The sequence below is a fragment of the Nomascus leucogenys genome, chromosome X, assembly GCF_006542625.1.
Source record: "Nomascus leucogenys isolate Asia chromosome X, Asia_NLE_v1, whole genome shotgun sequence".
Lineage (NCBI taxonomy): Eukaryota > Metazoa > Chordata > Mammalia > Primates > Hylobatidae > Nomascus > Nomascus leucogenys.
The window spans coordinates 87,154,759-87,175,186 of NC_044406.1; the positions used below are offsets into that span (position 1 = coordinate 87,154,759).

The window sequence follows — 20,428 nt, forward strand, 5'->3', positions numbered from 1 at the left end:
AGATCAGCGCATATAGCTCTATTTCGCTCTGTTATAAGGACATGGTACATAGTATTCCACTGAATAGCTGTATCATTCTTCTATTAAGGGACATTTAAGTTCTTACTAGTTTTTGTTTGTTTTTTTGTTTTATTTTGTTTTGCTATTACAAACAATATTCTAGTAGCTCCCTTTGTACATAAGTATTTTTACTTATCTGTTTTGCTATAATTTTTGTCTAAGAATAGAATCTTATAGGTAAAACTGCTGGGTTATTGCATAGTATATTTTAAATGTTAATAAATACTTCTCAATTGCCTTCTAAAAGTTTGTTCCAATTTACATGCCCTCCCTGACAACAGTATGTGAGAATATTCTGATACTTTACTGGATTAGAAAGTATTTCCATTACCTCAGAGATTACACTTGTGAGGATGTAATCTCTGTTCATGGAGTAAACTGTGTGTGTGCTTGTGAGTGTGCGTGCGTGTGTGTGCGTGTGCGTGCATGTGTGTGTGTAGGTTTGGTCATATTCTAAATGTGTTGGGAGTACGGTCTATCTCTAACTCAAATGGTGTCAACCCCATAGTGACAAGCATTCTGTGGCGTCATGCATTCCATGGACAGCTTAGAAACTGTTTCCCTTGATGTTGAAAACAGCATTCTGCCAGAGTCTGTGCTGACAGACAACATTAGTCATCCAGTCTGTTCCACAGGGCTGAATTGTTTGTTGAAAAAAGCCATTAGGAGTAATAAAGCAATGTGAGACTAAGATAATTTTTCTTGAGTTTGCTAATGCTAAACAAACACATACCCTGTCAAGGCAGCCAGTAAGCAGTATGAGGCCTGCTGCTTACCTGAGCTCACAGGTGGCAGCAAAATCAATTAGCTTCTTCTACCCATGGCAAGTTAGTGATATTGATCCACTTTATAAAGCTACATGACATTAAATTGTTTTTTTGTAAAAAGGCATCTTTCATTCTGTATTTTTCACAGAAATTCTCACAACTAACTCAGTTCTCTATGCCTCTTTGTGCTAAAAGAAACTTGATTAATAGCCTAATTTTCTCTAAGGTTCCCAAAACACTTTTATCAAAACTATCTCACATCTCACCATACCTGAAATCCATATGCAAATAATGTGCCGATCTTGGAGAAATTATATAAGACCAAAAATGGACCAGATGTCACCCTCATCTTTAAAATGAGGCAAAATATGCATGATATCATTTAGTATCTTTATATCAGCGTCTTTAAAAATTTTCAAAAAGTTGTACACAACTGAAATGTGCAGAAGTTATTGGTAGAATAAATTATGGCACAGGCTAAGAGTGGAATATTTTGCAGTCATTATTAGTAAAAAGTGATATTTTGGAAGCATATCTTATGAAATGGAGACTTATTCATGGTAGGCTCTTCAGTTTACAAAAGAAGTGTGTTGAAATGCAATATGTATAGTAGGATTTAATCCTGTACAACAAAATGTATTTAAATAACCAGAAATACCACTGTATATCAACAGATTGTTGCTGGGTAGTAGTATTGTGAGAGGTTTATATTTTCTTCCTCAAGTTTTTCCACATATTCTAAAATAAGTAGTACCAAATGTGCTTTATATAACACATAAGGAAGAACATTTTAACCATCAAATGATGAGACATTGGTATAGGTTATCAAAGAAAGTTACAAAGCTTCCATTCTAGGGAAGGAGTGTTGAAGAAGATAATATATTTAAGCACATGTTCTTAACTATTTGCAGGTAACTTGAACCTGATTATTTACATAAACTTTGGCATCAGATCTCGGTACAAATTCAAGCTCTGCTTCTTACAAGCTAAACTATTCTGGAGCAGTTGTATCACCAATGTGAGCCACAATTTTCTTGTATCTATTAAATGAGTATAATAAAAGCATTCCTGTAGAGCTTCTGTGGGAATAAACATAATGTAAGTAAAATCAGTATTTAACACATACCTGGTACATACTAAGTATGGCAGAGCTGGGATCTCTGTTCACCAAATCCATTTCCCTACCCTCCTAGGCAGACATCTAGTCTATATTTCTCAGCCTCAAATTACACTGAAGGATGATAATTTTATGAAGTCGTGGCTATTGTAATGTAGGTAGATATAATGTATGCCAATTCCAGGTCTGGCCTATAAAGACCTCTTGCAAAATCCTTCATTCTTTCCGTAGCTGCTAACTGGAAGTCAGTGCCACTAGGTGAAAGTGGAAGAGCCCCCCATAACCTGGGTTTTAAAATTACTAGATCAAGCATTCTCTAATTCCCTCACCTATTGCACTTTACAAGAGCAACAAATTCTATTGTGTGAAGCCATTGGAACTCTTAAATTTGTTATAGCAGTTAGTGTTATTTTAACTAATAAAGTGAGTGCTCAATAAATAGTAACTCTAACCACTACTAATATCTCCCCTCATTTTTAAGATTTCCCTACTTACAACTGCTTTAAAATACAAAGGAGTGGGGTGGGCATAGGGGCCAAAATTTAAAAGATAGTTGGTAATAAAGCTGGGATGGGATTTATGGTGACTGGCATGCCACCTGATTCTAAAAATAGGACTGTATTTCAGAAGAAGGAAAAGGTTATATAGAAATATGATCTAGTGAAGCAACTGCTTTAGAGAAGGTGCATGACATCATAGTCATATCCACCCTAAGGTCTGTACAAACCTCCTATACAAAGAGAGAGCTGATCTATTTCCAAAATTATCTTCTAGGTGCTGTTATCCACTTTGAGTACGTGATCTTTTTCTTTTATGCACAGTGCAGAGTCAAACGGTTGCAAAATTGAAGTATGCATTGCCTTTGCCTCTAGAATGAGTCATGAACTCAAAGGTCTGGCTAGTTGTGGTCATGAAAGATTCCCTAGACTCATTCACCAGAGCAAGATGCCTTTCAGTGTTGAGGTAAGTTAATTCCAGCACATGTGTAGTTTGTAAAGCCCTTTGGGATGCAAAGCTCTCTGCAATTGTCAGATGTTCTTTAGATTATTAGACAGGAAGTCAGGATAAAAGCGCTTCCACATGCTACAAATCTCTAAGGATGTAAGCAGTGCTGTATAATAAAAATTGCAGTAAGCCATGCAAACCCTCTGCTACAGGCAGTATCACAAAAGTTCAGTTTTTGTTTGTCCTTCCTGTGAAGTATTACTCTTATTTAAGCATAGAGTCTATGTCGTAAGTTGGTATACGATGTTTAGATGCTGATAGCTTTAACTATTTTTAAAACCTTGGTGAAAATATCTCTACCGCTTCCAGACACTTAAAGTGAACATTTCAAATCCCCATAAGAATGATGTATGTAATTACATTACGGTATAATAAATGCAGTTGTGAGATGAAATGGAATAGGTTTCAGGAGAAGAGTCCAAGAATTTCAGTACATAATGATACATTCTCAGTTCTGCAGTTCAAAATGAGATACAATATGGCACAGACTTCCAATGATGATCCACATTAGAGGAAAAAAAGCCCCAAGCAATAGACTGATGGGATGAGTAGTAACAAAAATATCTGAATGCTACACTGTGATTATCAAATTCTGTACTTAATATAAGCACTACCATCCCCAAACAGGGTCAAAAGTTTAAAGGGAACATTGCAGAAAATTAGGCACCAGAGAAAGTTATAACTAACTAGGTCAAAAGTGTTCAGTGTCAAAAATCAGAACGTCTATAAAAGGGCAGGAAAATGTCACAAGCCTGCAAGAAGCAAGTGATGACTCCATAAAATCTGATTATTATAAAAGATGGGATTGTTGGAAGTAAGCAAGAAAATTATTCCCAGTATTTAAAATGTAAAAATAAAGATAACATAACCTGTCACAGAAGTTTCTCCAAAATTAAATACTAAATAAATTAAAGCAATTACCAGGCCAGTAGCTGTGAAAATTGTAATAAAGAAGGATCCCCTTCCTCAATACTTTTTCTCCATTTTTTCTGCTACCTGCCAGGCCTCTAACTTCCTGTTGTGAAATTGCTTCTTATTGTCATTTGAAAACCTAATTGTGATTTGTTTAAAATGTGCTTTTTATAATTTAGAATGAAAGCTACTTAATTATCTTTGTATTTCTTTACTCCTGGATTTAATGGGTGATTGCTTTAGATTTATTAACTAAATTTCACATCTTTGTTATTTATAAAAGACCTATTTTATAGAAAAATCATTGTTTTAAAAGCATGTAAGAAGTCCTCTCTTGCTATTATCTACACATATAGCTCGTCAAATAGACATATCTGATCATTTTGAAGGGGACTTAAAGGAAAAAAATAAAAATATAAAAGACCATTTGGGCTAGGAAGCTTTATCTGGTGCCAGTGATCAGGCAAAGGAACTACTGGGGTTCATGAGTAGTCCAAATAAATAGCATACTTCTTCAGCACCTCAATTTCCTGTAAAAGCTATTTCATAGAATATAGCTTAGTTTAAAAATTAAACAGCTTCTTAGTGTTTAACTTCAGAATTACTTTGCCCTTCCCACCCAATCTTATCAGAAGAGGACTGGGAGAAGTGTCCCCACGTGGGAGCAGAGGAGAATGCATCCACTTTGCAGGAAGGCCAACTACCTAGGGAAAAGCAGAAGCTGAATAAACCTTGCTCAATTCATTGGTTTCAAATTTACCAATTAAATGTGTCCAGCAGAGGAATGAGTTAGAAGAAAAGAAAAGTCAGGAATGATATGACTAGTAAAACTTTCTACATAGAAAAAAAAAATCAGAGCTGGGAATAAGCATTTCCAGCTTATAGTTTCAAAAATAATTAAGCAGTCTTTTTGAAGAGTAGCCTTGCCAACTCAAATCTAGAAACATCTATCTCCAACCATCTTTGCTGCTGCCGCCTGATGATGCAGCACTGAAAACCAAAACTCAGCATCTTGATGTGTTTTAACTTATCAGCCTTCAAAGAACAGCCAAGTACAATTTTTGAGAAGACAAAAATCAGTCAGCTGATAACTGGCCTGGATGGTGTTGCATTCAGGATCCTGGTAGGGGACAGAATTCATTCAGATGGTTTAAATAAACATGCTTTAATGAGGGTATTACTTATAAGGGTGTGGGCAGGATTAAGGGTACAAACAACAAATACTGGGGCACTCCAACTCTAATAATGGTGGGACATTAGTAGCACTCTTAGGTCAGAGAGAAATAGTTTCAATTACAAGCGTGTTTGGAAGGTGAAAGTAAAGTGAAGTAGAGGCATTTCTTCCCTTCTCCTTCCCTGCCTCGGCTTCACCCTACCTCCATTTTCCAATCTCTTGTTGACCCCCATTGACTGAAGCCCATATAAACTGGAGAGTAAGGGATCTGAAAGGACAGTTATTTGGGATCAGCCTCCCAAGGTACAGAGTGTGACAGAGATGAGTGAAGAATGAATCTGAAGGTCAAATGGAGAACAACTAGCGGAGACAAATTTTACTCAGGAAGAAAAATATAATCCTAGAGATTTTATTTGTGGTCAATATAAATTCTGCAAACTAATTTTTAGAGTGATATTGTTGAAAGGTCCTAATTCCAGCTCTAACTCTCAGACAAGCTTTGCCCCAACTGATACAAACAGATGGATGTCTATTCATCCACCTCATAAATGTCACCAAAGGGAAATGCTATGATTTCCCATAGTAAAACAATTGTAGGTGTTTTATTTCAACTAATTTGGTAGATGTTTGTCTTTTTTCACTCCAAGTAGATTACATGGTATGCTTTTCTATGTGTTTTCTAAGTAATTTCACCACTACATACTCTGTGTATTCATTTTCTATTTCTGCATAATAGATTCTCACAAAACTAGCAACTTAAAACAGCATAAATTTATTATTTCACAGTTTCTATAGATCAAAAATCCAGCAGGATATGATCAGGTGCTTGGTTCAGGATACCACAGGCTGAAATCAATGTGTTGACCAGGCTGAGTTCTTATTTGGAGACTATGAGGAAAACTCTTCTACCGATCTCATTCTTCTTATTGGCAGTTTTGTTCTTTGTGTGTGTAGAATTAAGATCTTCATTTCCTTATTGGCTATCAATCAGGGCCACTTTCAGCCCCTAGAGGTCACCCATATTCCTTGCCACATGGCCCCTTCTTTCTTCAAGCCATCAACAGTGCACCAAATATTTTTCATGCTTCAAATCTCTGACTTCCTCAGTCTGACTTCTAAGCCCAGATTTAAAGGGCTCATATGATGAAGTCAAGCTCATTTGAATCATTTTTATATCATAAAGTCAACTAAATTGAGACCTTAATTACTTATGCAAAATCCCTTTTGCCATGTAACGTAATATAATAAAGAAAATTCTGTCTTATCACAGGTTTCACGTACACTCAAGGGGAGGAAATTACACAGTTCACAGAGGAAAAAAATTGGGGGAGCTATCTTAGAACTCTGCCTACCACACTATGGGATGTCAGTAAATTCTTATTAATATAATCTAGTAATTTTCTCCCTTAATTCTAAATTTCCTTGTCTTTCAAGTATTCAGGAAAACAAAGCTCATTGTATGATCATCATTTTTAAAATGAACCATTTTGTTCTTGCAAACTTCATAAACAATATCTCATAACTTTTGAACTTCTGATTAGATAATTCCAACTCCTTTAATGCTTTTTCATGTTTACTTTTTCAAACACATTCTTATTTCAATTTATATTCTCTTAATCTTCATTTTTTCATATCCCTCTCACATTGGTGAGTCAATGTTTGTTCTTAAAGTCACTTACAGTGGAACAGTTCTTTAATATATTTGCAACTCTTCTTGAACAGCTGATTCTTATTCTAATTATTGCTTTAGTCCTTTAAAAAGGAAGCCATGGCCATTAGAAAACTAAATTTAATCATTAAGGAAATCTTTTTCATTATCCAGTTACTCAAAATATTGTTGAAATATAGTAGTTGTAACAGAGGGAGTAAGTAGACAGGGTATAGTGCTAGTAACTGAGAAGTTGGAACTCAGTTAGCTTTCATGGTGTCACTCAGTTACCAAGTGATGCTGGAGAGCGTCTGAGACTTTTGTTTATCATAGTTACTTCATCTGTGCAAGTGATTTTCATGATTTCCTATTCTTGCTAACACTTCTTAATTGTCCTTGAGATAACAGAAAACAAAATCTATGAATAGGTGTATCGAACTCAGTATTTTTTAACTAAAATTAAATAATACGTTGAAAATTACCTAAGGTAACAATTGAATTATAGTAAAAACTAATCTGAAAGTAGAAGTTTCTTGTTTGTCTCCATGGATGATTGATAGGTTTATACTATTGGCCCCCTAGGATCTGTAAATTAGGGTTCCAATGGTAAGAAAAAATAAAATTTGCTCCAGAAAGTATCAAATAATCCAACTGCCAATGATTACATTGTTCTGGATAATTGTATTTGACAGTGCATAACACACCACCCCCCTGTGAGGGAAGACATGTCAAGAACCAATGCACTGTTTTGGCAGAAATTGCTGTTATTCTACAAGATTTACATTCATGCCTTGAGGTGCTCCAAAGAGAAAACATTCATACAAAATATTTTTAATGTTTTCTAATCTATTTGTTACAGGATTAGCTTTTGCTATGAAACATAGGGTGTCACAATTAAAATCAACTCTAGGCTGGGCACAGTAGCTCACACCTGTACTTTCAGCACTTTGGGAGGCTGAGGGGGAGGATCGATCACATAAGGCCAGGAGTTCAAGACAAGCCTGGACAACATAGTGAGACCCTATCTCTACAAAAAATTTTTTAAAATTAGCCAGACATGATGATGTGCTACTGTAGTCCTAGCTACTTGGGAGGCTGAGGTAGGAGGATTGTTTGAGCCCAGGAGGTCAAGATTGCAGTGAGATACGATTGCACCACTGCACTCCAGCCTGAGTGACAGAGTGAGATCCTGTCTGAAAACAAAACCAAAAATAAAAACCAATCTTAGTTGTGTTTTCCAGGCTGTGTTAAACTATTGAATGACTTGAGCAAACAAAACAAAACAAAAAAGTCCTCTTATTCAATATGCAATATAAAAAATGTTCAGCAACTCTTACTTGGGAGATTTTTATATAAGGAGTATGTTAGTAAATAAATACAACATAAAATTGAACGGAAGTGTGCTGAGTTGTTTTTCTATAGAAGGCAAAAGACACACAAATAGATGATAGGAGAGAGAGTCATTAAACTGAGTCATTTGTTCAAGTCCAAGCCAGATCAGTAGTAACCAGAAGCTATTGCTAAGTGATGACGTGTTTTGACCTATGAGAAATAAGCCTGTCCAGTTCCTAAGCTACATGGATTGGCACTATATTTTGGAATAAATGAGCACAGGTACTTACCATCCTCCTCACCTCTAGGGATTGACCTTTTCCAATGGGGTTTTGGCCCACTGACATAACAATGGGGAAAATTTGTGTGACTTTCTATAGGCAGTTGCCCCATAAGTTAAATTTCAACTGACCCAGGATTATCTAAAAAGGTTGATCAAATTAGTACACTTCAGAATGAATAATGTATGGTCCTGTTTCCCAAATGAATTGGAGAAAACTTTACAGAGAGACAAAAGGGAAAGACAAAAAATGCTAATCAATGTTCTAGCAGCCACCTGTGAGTGACTAAGAATCATTAATTAAAATTCCATTCAACTATAAAAAATGCAATTACTGTAACTCCAATTGTTAACTTTCATTAGAGGCAAGAACAATCAGAAACACACATATACAAATACAAAGGAAAAAGAACTTGCTTCTGATCTGTAAAATAGTGCATGCATGTGCACATGCACACACAAACACACTGACCAGATGGGTTTAAAATTTATTCTGTGGTAAACTACTATTGACAGATTCTAACTCTAGTTTGTATCATTAGGTCACCCTAAAGAAATAGAACCAGAAGATTGCAGAACTGTGGCCTTCGATTCTCCTCTCTAAGTAGACTGAGTACACTTGAAGACAACAATATGGGCATTCATTAGATGGAATTTGGAAGACAAAGCTGAGGTTAAAAATTACATTTCTTTTGACTAAACTTAGGCAGGATATTTAGTCTAGCATTCACCACAGGTCTCATTGGTCCCCACTACCTGTACCAGACTTTCCATAGACACACTATATGCGTGGCCATTAAGGTTTTTAGTTTGCATTCCCAGGAATAAATTGATTTCTCACTTTGATAACATGCTGTGCTACTTCTGGCTTTTACATTAAAACCCTTAGAGGACGATAAGTATGGTTACAGAACACATTGTCTGAGTTTCAAATCTGGCTTATTCACTTAATAAATGCTATAGTTTGGATATTCATCCATCCCCCGATATCTCACATTGAAATTTAATCCTCACTGATGGAAATGAGGCCTAATTGGAGCTGTTTGGATCATGTGGGTGGATTCCTCATGAATGGCTTGATATCATCCTCAAAGTAATGAGCGAGTTCTTGCTCTATTAGTTCCCATGAGAGCTGGTTGTTAAGAAGAGCCTGGCACCTCCACTCCCTTTCTCTTGCTTCCTATCTCACCATGTGATCTCTGCACAGTTGACCCCACTTTGTCTTCTGCCATGAGTAGAAGTAGCCTGAGTCCCTCAACAGAAGCCAAGCAGATGCTGGCACCATACTTCTTGTACAGCCTACACAACATGAGCCAAATAAAGCTATTTTCTTTATAAATTACCCAGCCTCAGGTAATCCTTGAAAGCAATACTAAATGGACTAAAACAGTAACTATGTGACTACTTTATACCAGAGACTCAAAATTTCTGAGCCTCAGTTTCTATGACTATAAAATAGGGATGGAGATAATATTAATATCTAATTCACAGGGTTATTGTGAGTATTCAAGTGTGGTTAAAATACTGTCTGGAACATAGTAAGTACTATGAAAGTGTTTGCTATTACTTTCTTTTAAGAAGGTGGTAGGGTACTTTTGAACTACTTGGAGGCTAAATAGTGATGAAAAGGAGGACAGAGGAAGCCAAAAGAGAAAAAGTCTTAATCTGATTAATTACATGTGAGTCAAAAATAAATACCAGTACCAATGAATACGAGGTAAGACAAGTGTTTTGCTCAATTAAGATATTAAATCTTATTTCAAATTTTTTGAGCCTTCTATAAGACTTTAATTGGGACCAATTCTCCCACTGAAGGCAGCTTTTCATTCATTTCATTGTCAGCATAAATGACTTTCACTCATCTGAATGCAATCATGAGATCTACCTGACAGTTTCATCTCCTGAAGAAATTTTTATTACATGTGCTTTTATCATGTAAGTTTTCTTGCATTGAAAATCAAGACATGCCCCAAAACAATCTAATTTTGGGTTTTACTTTTAATGGAGGCTTTAATGTCAATAATTTGTCGAGGAATACAGAGTAATTTAGAAGCCTATTTCAGAGTGATTGAGAAAATATTCATTGATGCCAGCAATATTCCTGTATTCTTTGTTTGAGACATCCATGGAAATGGTTTGAGTAGCTTATTCCGGTAATTTCCAAAGCTGGTGAAAAGAATTCACCATGAATCACAATAGCAGTGTTTTTAAATAGATAGAGCCGTAGAAAACAAGGTATCAAAGTTCTGTATCTGATGTATGGTCTCCTCCAGTTTGGGAAAGGAAGATACTGTATCAGTAAACAAGAACAGTGAGGGGAATAATAAACCTCAAGGCTCTGTGGCCTAAGACAATAAAGGTTTTAATTTTTGCTCATGCTACGTGTACAACACAGGTCAGGAGGCTCTGCTTTTTGGAGTCATTCAGGAACCCACCCCAACAGAGACTCTGTTTCATCAGTGTAACAGAGGGAAGGAAATGTGAAGATTACGTACTGGTTATTAAAGTGTTTGTCTTGAAAAGATACATGTTGGTTCTGCTCACATTTCATTAGCTACAAACAGTCACATGGCCATGCTTAACTTCAAGGGGACTGAAAAGTGCAATCCTACCATGTGCTGAGAATGATAAGGTCTGGAATAGTTATGAACAACCTTGATTACCACCACAGATGTTCATCTAATTTACAGGAAAATTAGAAGTCTGTGTAGGATTGCTGCACTTTTAGAAAAATTAGGTCTGATTACCCTTTCGTAGCCTGGGTTCCCAGAAAGTAAAGTCTGAGGCAAGAGTTCTATGCTACTAATAGTACTGGAATGTACAACTTCAGGATAGCAAGGGCAAGGGGAAAAGGGGAAAAGGTAGGGTAATAAGAAGAGTAAATATTAGAGCACGCATTAATATATGGCATTGGTGGGCATCAAGCCTGTATTAGTCCGTTTTCATGCTGCTGAGACTAGGCAATTTACAAAAGAAAGTGGTTTATGAACTTACAGTTCCACATGGCTGGGGAGTCCTCACAATCATGGCAGAAGGTGAAAGGCATGTGTCACATGGTGGCAGACATGAGAATAGAACTTGTGCAGGGAAACTCCCCTTTTTTAAACCATCAGATCTTGTGAGACGTATTTACTCTCACAAGAACAGCATGGGAAAGACCTGCCCCCGTGATTCAGTTACCTCCCACGGTGTTCCTCCCACAACACATGGAAATTAAACATGAGATTTGGTTGAGGACACAACCAAACCATATCATTTCACCCCTGCTCCCCTCCCAAATATCATGCCTTCACATTTCAAAACAATCATGTCTTCCCAACAGTCCCCCAAATTCTTATTTCAGCATTAACTCAAAAGTTCACAGTCCAAAGTTTCATCTGACACAAGGCAATTCCCTTCTGCCTATGAGCCTGCAAAATCAAAAGCAAGTTAGTTACTTCCTAAATACAATGTGGTACAGGCATCGGGTAAATATAGCCATTCCAAATTGGAGAAATTGGCCAAAACAAAGGGGTTACAGGCCCCACGCAAGTCCAAAATCCAGTGGGGCAATCAAATCTTAAAGCTCCAAAATGATCTCTTTTGACTCCATGTCTCACATCCAGGTCACACTGATGCAAGAGGTGGGTTCCCATGGTTTTGGGCAGCTCCGCCCCTGTGGCATTGTTGGATACAACCTCCCTCCTGGCTGCTTTCATGGGTTGACATTGAGTGTCTGCGACATTTCCAGGTGCACGGTGCAAGCTGTTGGCGGATCTATCATTCTAGCGTCTGGAGGACGGTGGCCTCTTCTCACAGCTCCACTAGGTAGTGCCCCAGTAGGGACTCTGTGTGGGGTCTCTGACCCCACATTTCCCTTCTGCATTGCCCTAGCAGAGGTTCTCCATGACCCATCCCCGCCCAAGTAGGAAACTTTTAAAATTATCTGATACTCAATAAATGTTTGTTAATTAAGCAACATTTTAAATGTATAAGGTTTATAAGACAGTCATTTTCTAAAGGGAAACTAAACCTGTCATTTTGGTAGGAGAAATTTAAAAATAAAATATCAATCAGTAAGACTGAATCATTTCAAAACCTCTAACTTCTCACAATCAGTGGGGAAAAAAATCAAAAATTCCAAAAGAAGAGTTTTACAATGTGGAGAAGTAAAATGGACATGAAGTGGCAATAATGATATGCTAACATAGGTATATATTAGGCCTGATGGCAAAGGGTTGAGAACTACCTCACAGGTTTTCACCCCAATTTCAAGCTTTGCTAATTCACAAAAAGCCATTTTTAGAAAATGATATAATTGAAAATCTTCTCATTGACTTTTCTCAGCTTAAACGTTTAAAATTTTATCTAGCTGTAAATCAATCATCCCTTTATTTAAAGAGCTATGAACATTTTTCTTAATATATAAAGGAAAAATTTGTCTTTAAATCTAGCAAATACTTTCACTGGTTAAATAAAAAAAAAATCTTGTTTTCTTTCTTCCGACAGCTGGTAGACAAAGAAAAGGAGAATAATAACTTAATTATACCTTTCAAAACCCAAGCGATTTGAAAGCTATTCAGGAATTACATGAGAGAATTCTCAGCATTAACTTGTGGGTGGTTAAGAGATGTTAGCTCTCATTCTTGAGGGTGAGATGGCCAAACTTGTGAATTGAACCACAAAACTAAAATTCCCAAATTTGCAAGCCTTTATAATGATTATTTTCTTCAGGAGTGTCCTGTGTCTGTTTTTCTCTCTTTTTTTCCTTACTTAAGAATGGTTCAATCAAGTCGTCAACACTTTAAATCATCACACAGCTCTTCTTCTCCAATTACATCAACCAACATCAGATGTGAAAATAGAGCACACATCAAGCAAAAAGATGGGATTATAATATCTTCCACTTTAGCCAGGGAGTCAAGAAGAGCGAAGAATGACAGCATGCACAAGAGAGACGGTGCAAATAGTCTTTTATGATTCGTTCCTTGACTTTGAGAAAAAAAGAATATTGCATTTGTTAATTCTAAAGTTTAGAAATGAATCTGGAAGCAGATGTTGGCAAGATGGCCAAAAAGGACATTCGATCTCTTGTCTCCCCACAAAACCATCAGTGTAAACAACCATACATATGCAAAAATAACTTCCGAAGAGCTAAGGAAACCAGGTGAGAGATTACAGCATCTGGGAATAGCAAAGAAATAAGAAAAACATATTCAAGATAATAGGAACAACAGTTTTCATTATCATTATAACCTCTTCCCCAACTCCAGGCAGCACATCATGGCTAGAGACACCCTCCTCTTGAAAGAAGGAAGTGAGCATTGGACTTTGCCTCAGACTCTAACACAAGACTCACCACAATAAAACCCAGTGCCAGGACCTCATGGCCCCAGACTCTAGTCCAGTATCCATGAGCTGAACTTCTAGGCCTGCCCCACTGCCAGGCCAACCTTAGCAGCCCTCGGCTTCAGACCAGCCCCAGCACTCAGCCAGCCCCTGTGATTTCAGAGTTTATATCTATCCCAGCATCATGGAAGGCCCCCACAGCCCTAGATATCAGGCTGGCACCTGTGAATTTAGCCTCCGGGTCAGTTCCTTTGTATACAGGCTCTAGGCCCACCCAGAACCAGGCTAGCCCCTGCAGCCACAGGCTCCAGACCAGCCGAGAGTCAGGTTGGAATACACAGCTTTGAGCTTCAGACACACCCCAGCACCACGTAAGCACCCCTGACCTCAGACATCAGGCCAACACCTGCAGACAGAGGCTCTAGAGAGCCAGGCCAGTCCCTGCAACACCACTCTTCAGGCCATCTCCTGTGTCCCCATGTTTCAGCCGACCCAAGGTGCAAGCTCATTCCAATAAATTGCAGTGCTACGCCAGCCTTCAAAAACCAAGCTCCAAAACCACCCGTGTGGACTTAGGTTCCAGTTTGGCCCCAGCATCCCAAGGATCCAGATCAGCCCTTGCAGATCTAACCTCCAGGCCACCACAGCCATACCAAGTCTCTAGGGTAGTCCCCATAGGTCCAGGTTCTAGGACTCTCCCTGTGGGCTGAGGTTCTAGGCCAGCACCCACACATAGCCTCCAGGCCAGATCTCACATAACAAGGTCCCAGGCCAGTCTCCACAGCTTCAAGATCCAGGCCAGTCCTCATGATTCTGGGAACTGGATCACCACCAATGATGCCAGGATCCAGACAAGCCCCCACAAACCCAGGCCCCATGACTTCCCAAGCACCAGGCAGGCCCCAGACCCTCAGCTAGTCCTAGTGGTCCCAGGCTCCAGTGAATCCAGGATCCAGGCTCATTCCAGTAGACCTTTCTGCCAAGCCAGCCTCCACAGATTGACTCCAGGCCACCCCTGCAAAACTAGGCTCCAGACCACCCCATGGACCCAGGGCCCAGGCCTACTGCCATGGACTCAAGCTCGAGGCTTGCCCCAGCAAAAGACCAGCCCCTGTAGACTCAGGCTTCAGGCCAGCTCCCTCAGAATCAGGCAGAAGACTCAACCACATGCTGATCCAGGCTACAGACGCGCCCCCTATGGGCCCAGGACCAAGGCCTATCCCTGTAAACTCCAACTTCAGACCCATCTCACTGGACCCAGGTTTCAGGCATGCCCTCATGGACCCAGGCTCCAGGATCACCCACCATGGACTCAATCAACTGGACCAACCCAGAGAATTCAGGCTCCAGGTCCAATCCTGTGGATTCAGGCACAATAAATGCCCACCCGCTGACTCAGGTATCAGCCCAGACAGTCCAAGTACTTCAACAGTCAGCCCATCCACAGACTCTACCATACAGCCTTCCCAGAATCTCCAGATGCGCTGATTGGTGAATGACTTTCCCAGATGATGTCCATCTGCAAAGACTGAAAACGTTCCAAATTTTTTAAATGTGCAGATACCAGTGCAGGACCACAGGGATCAGAAAAAGTCAGGGAAACTATATTACCAAATGAACAAAATAAAGTGCCAATAACCAATCCTAATGAAATGAAGATGTATAAACTGCCTGACAACAAGATCAAAATAATTGTTTTAAGGAAGCTAAGTGAACTTCAAGAAAATACAGAGGAACATTCAACAAAACAGGAAAACAATAAATGATCAAAATTACAGTTCAACAGAGAGATTGAAATTATTTTAAAAATCAAACAAATTCTGAAGCCAGAAATAAAAAGAACAAAATGAAAAGTGTGATAGAGTGTCAACAGCAGAACTGTTCAAGCAAAAGAAAAAATCTCTGAACCTGAACACAGGTTATTTGAAGATATATAATCAGAGGAGAAAAAAATGATAAAAACAAATGAGAAACGCTTATGAGATTTATAATACAACATCAAGAGCAAATGTTCAGATTATAGGACTAAAATAAAAAGAAGAGAGAGACAACGGGCCAGAAAATGTATTTATAGAAGTAATAGTAGAAAACATTCCAAATCTGTAGAAAGATGTAAATATCCAGGTACGAGAAGGTGAAAAGTTTCCAATTATATTCAAACCAAACAAGAAATCACCAAGAAAAAAACAGAATCAAACTATCGAATATCAAAGACAAAGAAAGGATTCTAGAAACAGCACAAGAAAAGAAACATATTACGTATGAGGAAATTCCAATAAAGCTAGCAATGTTGTTTTCATTTTTTTTTAAATAGTACAAAGTTGGGGCTCTTTATTCAGATGATAGAGTAAGGAACAGCAAAGTGGGAGGACTACACCATCACCATGACAACCGAAAGCCTCATAAACATAAAGTCCCTTGACTTCTGTTGGGCAGACTCTTCCTAGCTCAGGAGAAACTTTTTTTTTTTTTTTTTTTTTTGAGACAGAGTCTCGCTGTCACCCAGGCTGGAGTGCAGTGGCATAATCTCAGCTCACTGCAGGCTCCGCCCCCCGGGGGTTCACGCCATTCTCCTGCCTCCGCCTCCCGAGTAGCTGGGACTACAGGCGCCCGCCACCTCGCCAGGCTAATTTTTTGTATTTTTAGTAGAGATGGGGTTTCACTGTGTTAGCCAGGATGGTCTCGATCTCCTGACCTCGTGATCCGCCCGCCTCGGCCTCCCAAAGTGCTGGGATTACAGGCGTGAGCCACCGCGCCCAGCCTAGGAGAAACATGTTTTAACTGGCTGAGAACAAGGCCAGTCAGCCTGGCCACAGTGTGGAAAAGGCAGCCAGAGGCGCTGCCTCTGGTCAGTCCTGAAAGTGCTTGGTGAGGGCTTCTAGCAGCTCCTGCTTCTTCAGCCAGTACTCCAGGCAGGCCTCTTTCATCATGGGCACAGTTAACTTTCCCAATGTGCCCTTGCTGATGTGGGTCTTCAGCTCCTCTTCTGAATACTCCACTTGGGCCTTTTGCTTCTGGGACATTCATTATTGCGTTTTCTCTTGGTAATTTTCCCTTCAGGATTATAATCTGGTGACTAGACAAGTTCCTTAAACTCATTTACCATGGAGCCCAGTCTTTTATTCATTTCTTCAACCTTGGGTAATATAAGGTCCACTGCTTGTTCAGGCTTCATCAAATACAAGATCAAGGGCTCCAGGTTCCCAAAGTGCTGCTGCAGCACGGGGTTCTCAAAGCTGTCACTTCTGTATGTGAAGCAGAGCTTCTGAATGATAGCCTTCATGTTGTCCACCTGCTCTGGAGTTGCCATGACTTTTTCAGTAAAGGGCACCTTCCTTTTATCATCAGCAAAGGTTAAAATGACCAGCTGGAAACCTGCAGTAGTCAACTGAATTTTCTGGTCATCCAACTCCTCTTCCTGTGACACCAAAGCCACAAAATAAGGGGGGATGTTCCTGCGGGGTATGTATCTGCACAATGCTATGACCACCTTCTCCAGACACTTGATGAGCAGAGCACTGAACAGAGTTGAACTCCCACTCACCAGCGACTCCTCAGGGTACGTGAACAAGGAGGGCCTCAGGTAATGGTGCTCCTTCAGCATTACCAAGGGCTTGAAAACCATGAGCATCAAAGCTGGTTCATCAAACCATTTTAGCTCTTCTGTTTCCTCTTTCTCCAGTATAATCTGATGACTCCCATAGATCTGAGACCTCTTGGTAGCGCTAGGCAGAAGCAAACTGCCGGTATTAACATTAAATTTCCGGGACTTGGTTTTCACTGGTTCATTTGTTTTCCGATAGAGTTTTATTGGAGGAGGCTTGAGAGCCTTCTGGATGAGATTGTAAATGCCCACAGAGATCACTGTGTCTTTGTTGAGCTTCAGCTTTAACCTGCTGAGTGCTCATTTCCTGGTCTCCTTGGCACAAACCTTCTGCAACAGGTCTTCTAGCTTGCTGGATTCCTCAAAGTGAACTGGATTCCTCAAAGGATGAGGTCCTCATCCTTTGCCATGCTGATGATATCTCTGTAGAACAAGGATATGTCACAGCCCCCAGGTTTCTTCAGGGGCATCAAGTCAAGGAAGATGCCTATATCTCATAGATCACCGGCTTTGGTCCTGGCCCGGCAGGCCTTAACACTGTCATTGCCATGAGGGTTGTCTTCATTGGTGAACAGCATGATTTTCTTATGACTCATCTTGAACTGGACATCACTAAAGAGTTTGGCACAGACCCACAGAACTTCACTGAATGAGTAGTCAGATCCATGGCCCATCAGGTCTTGGAAACATTTTTGTCCCTTGCTGCCCCTTAAACTGGTCAAGCTTTAAGATTTGTTTTGCACCTGGATTATCCAACTCCTGTAAGACGTAAATATTTTTAAAATTCACTGAATTTTTGTCTTTCTCAGTATCATAAAGATCTCGATCACTGCTTATGATCTTACTCATGTACACACTTTGGATACACTGGATGCTCATGTCAAAAGGAGTCAACTCACCTTCACTCTGAGATTCAAACATAGCCCTGGAGGCATCAACCAAAACAAATTAAACTATCTCTTCCTGAATATTTCTAGTATTCAGTTGCTTCAAGGTCCTCTTCTTCTTCTGCTTCTTCATCACCCTCGGTTTTATAATAAGACTCCCACCCTGATGTGTTGGCTACTGCTCACTTTGGCACAGGGAGGTAACCCACAATGGATTTCATAGCAGAAACCTTGCAGAACAAGAGAGAGTGAGATGATATATTCAAAATGATGAAGAAAAAACCCTGCCAACAAAAATACTTTCTCTGGAAAAGCTGTTCTTCAGTAATAAAGGAGAAATAAATACTTTCCCAAACAAAAGCTGAAGGATATCATCACCACCAGACCTGTTTTTCAACAAATGCTAAAGAGAATTCTTCAAGCTTAATTTTAAGAAAATGCTAAATAGCAACACTAAAACATGTGAAAGCGTAAAACTCACTGGTAGAAGTCAGTACAAGGTCAAATTCAGAACAGTCTAATACTGTAAAGGTGGTGTATAAATTATTTATAAATTTAGTATGAAGATTAAAATAAAATTTATAAATAAAAGACAAGAAATCAAAGCATACCACTAGAGAAAATCACCTAATCACAAAGAAAGACAGCAAGAGAGGAAGAAAGGAACAAAGGATCTACAAAACAACCAGAAAACAATTAACAAAAGAGGTGGCTAAGATGGCCGACTAAAAGCAGCTAGTGTGTGTGGCTCTCACAGAGAAGAGTGGAAGGGGTGAGTAAATATAGCACCTTCAACGGAATCATCCAAGTACATGCATGGGGATTAATCAAATAAATAACTTCACCCATGGAGAATAAAGAAAAGCACCACAGGATGATGGCCCACCTGGGAGTGGCAGGGAGCCAAAGGAATCTCCCCACCCAGGGAAGTGGTGAGTGAATGTGTGTCCCCAAAAATGCATGCTTCTCCCACGGATCTTTGCAACCCTCAGATCAAGAGATCTCTATGTGAACCCACTCCACCAGGGCCTTTAGTCTGCCACCCAGAGCTACGTGGAGTTTTGGCAGAGCAGCCGCTCAGGCATGCACAGAGATCTGGAAGTTTTAGATGCTCTTGTTTTCCAGGCTTCCCAGCAAAAGTAACTGCACCTCTGGAAAAGGGCAAAGTGGGAGGTTAGACTCCCATACATATCCCTAGGAAAGAGGCTGAATCCAGAAGGTCAAGCAGCAGTGGTCTATGGGCACCACTTCCATGGCACCTCACCGGATAAGACCCACTCGCCTGGAATTCCAGTCAGCTACAGATGGCAGTATTGTGCCTCCATGGGATGGAGCTCCCAGGGTGAGTGGTAGGCCCAGATCTTTGCTGTTTGGATGACTTAGCTGTTATGGCCTTCGGGCTTTGGTGAGTTCAAGCTGACCAGAGATGGAAAGAATCCCCCAGCACAGCACAACTGCTCTACTGAAATGTGGCCAGACTGCTTCTTTAAGTGTGTCCCTGATTCCATTCCTCATCACTGGGTGGAGCCTCTCAACCGGGGCATTTAGCCACCCCCATCAATGTTCTCCAGTCAACAGAGATTTGAAAACTCTCTGGGACAGAGCACTCAGAGGGAGAGTCAGAGAGCTCCCTGTGAGCTGTTTGGATGACTTAGTTGTTCCAGCTTTCAGGCTTTGGAGAGCCCAAGCCAACTGAGGGTGGAAGCATAACCCCAGAATAGCACAGCTGCCCTACAGAAATGTGGCCAGACTGCTTGTTAAGCAGGTCTCTGATCCCATTTCTCCTCACCGAGTGGACTCTCCCAACAGGGGTCTTCAGCGACCCCCACCGGTGCTCTTTGGCTGACAGAGGTTTTAGACCTCCTTGGGATGGAGCTACCAGGGAGAGGGTCGGGCCACCATCATTGCTGTTTTGGTGACTTAGCTGTTCCAGCCTTTGGGCTTTGGAGTGTCTCAGGAGCTGAAGTGGACCCCAAGCACAGCACAGCTGCTCTACAAAAATGTGGCCAGACTAATTTTTTAAGCAGGTCCCAAACTCTGTTCCTCCTGACCGGGTGAGACCTCCCAACTGGGGTCCTCTGCCACCTCTTACAGGTGCATTCAGGCCAGCAACACCCGTGCCTTCCTGGGACAGAGCACCCACAGGGAGGAGCAGGCTGCCATTTTGCAGTCTTCACTGGTGATACCTCCAGGTAGTGGAAAATCCCAGGAGACTAGGGAATGGAGTGGACCCCCAGTATACCACCACAGCTCTACGGAAAAGTGGCCAGACTCTTACATGGGGGCCCTCTCGTACCTCCTCACTGGGCAGGTC

The 20,428-nt window shown here is 40.2% G+C and overlaps 1 pseudogene; it reads right to left on the reverse strand.

Moving 5' to 3' along the window:
• Nucleotides 1-16,597: 16,597 nt before the first annotated feature.
• Nucleotides 16,598-17,894, reverse strand: LOC100580673 (annotated as a pseudogene).
• Nucleotides 17,895-20,428: the final 2,534 nt, after the last annotated feature.